The sequence below is a fragment of the Myotis brandtii genome, unplaced genomic scaffold (genome assembly GCF_000412655.1).
Source record: "Myotis brandtii unplaced genomic scaffold, ASM41265v1 scaffold31, whole genome shotgun sequence".
NCBI lineage: Eukaryota > Metazoa > Chordata > Mammalia > Chiroptera > Vespertilionidae > Myotis > Myotis brandtii.
Window position 1 is genome coordinate 3854906 of NW_005361873.1, and position 5893 is coordinate 3860798.

A 5893-nucleotide genomic window follows, 5' to 3' on the forward strand; every position below is an offset into this window, starting at 1 on the left:
GAGAGAGAAAGAGAGAGAGAGAGAGAGAGAGAGAGAGAGAGAGAGAAAATACCACAGAACCAATAGATAAACCAAGCAAATACAAACACCAAACACCCAGTAAAGAGGGTGGGGGCAGAATCTGTAGAGGCTGAGCTGATATACAGGAAATAAGGTTAAGAATTGGATAAATATGGGAAGGACCTCACTTCAGTATAGAGGAAGTAGAAAGGGATGAGTAGATAAGAAGAGACAGAAGGGGAACAAAATAATATATTTACAAAAAAATTGATTTAAAAAATGGTATAAAAATAGAAAATAACAAGTAAAAATAAAATAAAATTGAATGATGAAAAGATAATGTGAAAAGAAGTAGAAAATAAAGCAACAAACAAAAAAGGAGAACAAAGAAAAAAGCAAAAAAAGAGCAACAAACAAAAAAAGAGCTAACAAAATAATAATAACAAAATAAAAATGAAAAATTGCAATGTCATTCCTTTGGCTGGTTTAAGATCCCAGTTTTCTGGAATGTCTGTGATTTTTGTTGTTGTTGTTGCTGGGACTGAAGGCCTCTCTTTAGGCCAGACCCTGTTAACTCCCAGGGACTAATCAGATTTGTTTAATCCTTCGTATCATTCAGGGTGGAATCTGGGTGTGGCTGTATTCCTTGCCTGGGGACTGGAGGGAGGGAGGAGTTATATCCTCAGGAGAAAATGGCTGCCCGGGTCCTGGGCTCAGGCATGACTCAGCACTCAACTTGCTGCCACCTCTTTTGGACCTCCTTCTCTCCCCAGCCTCTCCCCAGATTCCACTCGTCCGCACCTTCTCCCGCTCCTCAGCACCGGTGAGTGTCTGTATCCGAAATGTCCTATGAACAGGGTTCAATGAAAACAAACAAACAAACTGCGGCCACAGAAACGGGGGAGACTGAGTCTCTGTAAGCTCCTCTCTTATCGGCCCTGCATGGTCTGGTCAGTGCTTCAGGCTGCCTTCTCTGGGCTCAGACTTCCTTAATTATGGAACCCAGATCTCAAATCCCCCGGCGCCAACAGTCCTTCGGATTTCCTTTCCCCAGTCAGAGGCTGTGCCTGTCCCCAGGGACACGGCTGAGTTCCGCGTGGTTTCCTTCTGACACTCTGGGCTCCGAGATCTGGCAAACTTTCCTGCCCAGATCCCTGGTTTTTACCTTTCCAGGGGAGCTCTGCCCTTCCCAGCTGCAAACTGTCTCACCAGCTGAGTATACTTCGCCAATTTGGGGTAGATGTTATTTGTTTCAGCTGCTCATTCTATTTACTCCGGGACAAGCCTTGGGACGCATCTGCCTATTCCACCGCCATCTTGTCTCCTCTTAGCAATGAGTTCTGAACCTTGTTCCCAGGTGCCTTTATAGTTCACCAGAATTCTATTTTTGAATAGGAAATAAGCTTGATGGAAACAAAAGAAACTAAAAGTATTATGTGCCCACCAAGAGCCAGGCACTTGGCATATATTATCTCATTTAAATTAAGGAAAATATTTATCATACAGTGAGAAAATTAAGGCTCAGAGTCTCATAATTTACCTAAGGACACAGCTGAAAATTAGATTCCAGAGACATCTGATTCTTAAGATCTTGGTCTTTCTACCGTTCCATTCTGTTGATTCCTACTAATAATTGTAAAATTAGAGTAAACAGCTTCAAAAGTCTATTCTAAACAATTTCTGCTTATGATGTGATATTTTTCCCATCAAATTCACACATACTATGTGTATTAGTGGATATACTAACACATCGGATATGTGTGAATTTTGTCCAAAAGGTAGTAATAGTCAGGAAATGTGTCTTTTCCTTAACTGCAGGTAAAAAGAATATGCAGAATAAGGTATTGGGGGAAAGCTGTTTCTGTAGGAGAGTTGTGAGCAATCATGGTACCCCAAAGTAAACAATGACATGAAAATGCTTGTATGGCCATGTCTTCTAGATTATAAGTTCTAATAACTTCCCATACTGAGTCTGAAAATAGAAATATGGAGGGAAAAAAACATACCTAATAGCACACTAAGTGACTAAAAATTTAAAAAATATATCTCAAAGTAAATTTCCCGACAAAGATGGTTTTTCCACTGTCAGTAGGAATTTACTATTCGTATTGTTGGGAATAACTGCCCTTGTCTTAGTTTTGTATTTAGAATGTGCACACAGACATTGTTGAATATAAAACATGTACAGCATGTAATCTCTTGACATAATTCATGTCTGAAGAAGCAAAACAAAACCACTCCTTCAGAAATTCCTTTCTGGCATTTTATTTTGTTTTTAAGAAATTTATTTTTAAAGAAATAAAGGACTTTACTATTCCATAGAACAGTTTCTTGCTTCAATTTATTCCTCAAATTATTTTTACTCTTCTACCACACAAACATTTCTTTAGCAATAAAAGGCTTTTAAGGAGGTTTACTTCTTATTAAATTCTTCAAAATATTTTTCCAGGGATGCGTCAAGTGTTTCTCATTTTCCTTAGTTTTTAAAATGCATTTCCTGCCTTTGCAAAAAAGCAACAAAAATAACAAAAACAATAGACTGCACTTCAGGAGCAGTACTTATGGTTGATGAAGGATTTCAGGCCTTTGGGTTAAACAGGTAAAAGTTCATCACCGCTGAGCCATATGGTCTCCACAAATTACTTCAGCTTTCTAAAGCTCAATTTCCTCATCCCTGAGATGGGATCCTAGTACCTTTCATATAGAACCATCATGATGATTACGCGAGGCATGTCAAACATATCTGATACTTTCAGTCAATTCATGTCGGGCATCATTGGTTCTTAATTGCAGATAGGTAAAGCCCATTCACCTGAAGACTGGGCATTCTAGGAGACATGGCCCTACAGGCATTTTCATGTCATTGTCTACTTTGGGATACCATGATTGCTCATGTCTCTCCTATAGAAACAGCTTTTGAGGCAGTCCTTGGGGTTTCTGTGAATGCCCTGAGATTCTGTAAACAGACCCACATCCATATAATGTGAAAGCATACTCAGACACTGACATTTCCAAATGTTAGGAATCTCCCTAAGTTTTTTCTCTGTTTCTTTTTTTTTAAATATATTTTATTGATTTTTTACAGAGAGGAAGGGAGAGGGATAGAGAGTTAGAAACATCAATGAGAGAGAAACATCGATCAGCTGCCTCCTGCACACTCCCCACTGGGGATGTGCCCGCAACTAAGGTACATACCCTTGACCGGAATCGAACCTGGTACCCTTGAGTCCATAGGCCGATGCTCTATCCACTGAGCCAAACCGGTTAGGGCTCTCTGTTTCTTAACTAGTCTGTCAAATCATTTGTTCCTTCTCTTTCATCAGTCAATCAAATCATAGTTACTGAGGGAGAGGTTTGATGCTTTAGGAGAAGAGATTCATATGTCTTGATCCTGACATTAGAGTTTGGAATTTATGGGAGAGGCAAGAGCCATATCAGAGAAACAATAAGAGTAAAGTTCAAGACAGTGGATTATTTAACATGAAACTGAAGGATACTAAGTTGTTCCTAGGAGGGAAATAACTGTTGATGGGATATATACAAATTATTGCCATCACCTGCTCTCCAGACTGGCTGTCTCTACCTTTCTGAGAGTCAACAAATCCACTAGGTGGGAGAGTGATTTGTTTCACTTGGGTCCTGGGATATGTAAATTTAGGGAGTATGAGCATACACACTCCAGACAATTTTAAGAGACTAGGGAGGGTAGGAGAGGTTACTCTTTAGCTCTCAACAAAACTCATGTGTGCACCTCTCGGCATTCCCACCCAACTCCTTGTGTACAATATTCAGCATTCCCTTTCACTACCAACTTCAGACTCACCCAGACTCAGAGGAGAAGAAAGGGGATCTGCTGTGTCCCAAAGCGAAGCATTAAATAAATCGTGGTAGCTTAGCTTGAAAGTAGCCCACGAGGATTTGAGTGACTTGAGTCAGAACACCATTTTCTGTATTTAAAATATATAAATCTTATGGTTTTACTTTTCTCTTGCATTGTTTTCCAAAATATCTCTGTGCATAGCATTATGGTTACTTGAAGTCCACCTCCTTGGAGCACCATTTGGAAATCTAGGCAAGCCCTTTACTGCTCTCTTAGTGTCTCCAGGGCTTACACGTTTACAACAGAAGGTGCCTCAGAAGAGGAGGAGTGTGGGGGAAGAGGACAAGAGGGAAGGAGTGGAGGAGGAGGTAGGTGGTGGCATTATCCTGCACAGTCCACACAGGAGAAAGATCTCAGTTTGGGCTTGTTAATAATGTGTTGATGTGTCTCTCAGCAGAAGCTTCTTGCCCTTCAGTTGTCCATTGACACCTCTTTTTAATAGCTTAAAGTTCCATTTTATTTATAAAATCTGAAAGTCGCTAACCACAAGAGTTATTCAATGGCATGGAAAGAAAGGAAAAGAATGATTTTTCTAAATAAATGGAAAAGGAAGTATATCAGAATATGTTTAGAAGACTTAATTATTATGTTTTGCTTTCTGTTTGTTTCACAGTGACTTCACCATTTTATGTTCCCACCAATAATAGACAAAGGTTACAATTTCTCCACATCCTCACCAACACATTATTTTCCATTGTTTAGTTTACATATAATTGACATATCCTATATAATAAAAGGCTAATATGCAAATCGACTGAACGGCAGAACAACCAGTTGCTTTGACGCTCACTGACCACCAGGGGGCAGATGCTCAACACAGGAGCTGCCCCCTGGTGGTCAGTACGCTCCCACAGGGGGAACACCGCTCAGCCCGAAGCCCTGAGCAGGGCTCATGGCTGGCAAGCACGAGTGCAGCGGCACTGCCAGGAGCCTCCCCTGCCTCCACAGCAGCACTAAGGATGTCCCACTGACAGCTGGGGGGAGCAGGCCTAAGCTGTCAGTCGGACATCCCCTGAGGGTTCCCAGACTGCGAGAGGGTGCAGGCTGGGCTGAGGGACCCCCACTCCAATGCACGAATTTTGTGCACTGGGCCTCTAGTAATATTATATTAGTTTCAAGTATATAACAAGATGATTCAATATTAGTATTATTGTTAAATGATCACCACAATAAAGTTAGTTAACATCCATCATCATATATGGTTACAATTTTTTTCTTTGTGATGAGAACTGAGAATAGATACTAAAAGTTATCACCATAAAGAAGACTTAACTTTTAACAGAGTGTCATAACTATTATCAAAATTATCACTTTGGTTTTCATAATTCACACCCATTTTTTTTCCAGACTCCCTCCCAGGAAATCTCCAGTTTTTAATCATTTCTGAACACTAGCAAAAAGATATAGTTATTATTTCTAGTGAGTAAAATTAAATAAAAGATACAGAGAGGGAGATCAGAGAAGACAGCAGAGCCAAAAAAGGAAGTAGACTGGTGTCCAACTTACATCCTCTATAGGAGTTTATATAAATTTTCCCAAATACTTTTGTGATGTGCCCAGTAATAATGTGCTAGAACTCACACAGAATATCATGCAATCCCACTTAGAGGATAATATATTTAAGAAAAATAAAATAAGTAGATCCAATAAATGCTTAAACTATTGTATGACATAACTAATGAGTAGGCCATAGAAAAGACATTTCAATGGTGCGAAATACAGGTGAAGCACAAAGTGGTTAGCAAAATAATCCATGAGGTCCTTTTCCCAGTTCAGTGGTAAGCAGCATTTGTATCTTGTCTTCTGAATAGTTTCTGTGTCTGTGGTCAAAGCCTTGATAGAAACCAGGGGTTTCTATGAGGAATTGTTTTAACCTTTAGTTTTAGATGGATGCCGTAACTCAGTGCTTGATGACTATTCTTTTACTCATTCTTTCCTTTCGTTCATTCATATTCTATATCTGTGTCAAGTGCCAAGATCTTAGCAGCTGCTATTATTGAGCTCCCACTCCTA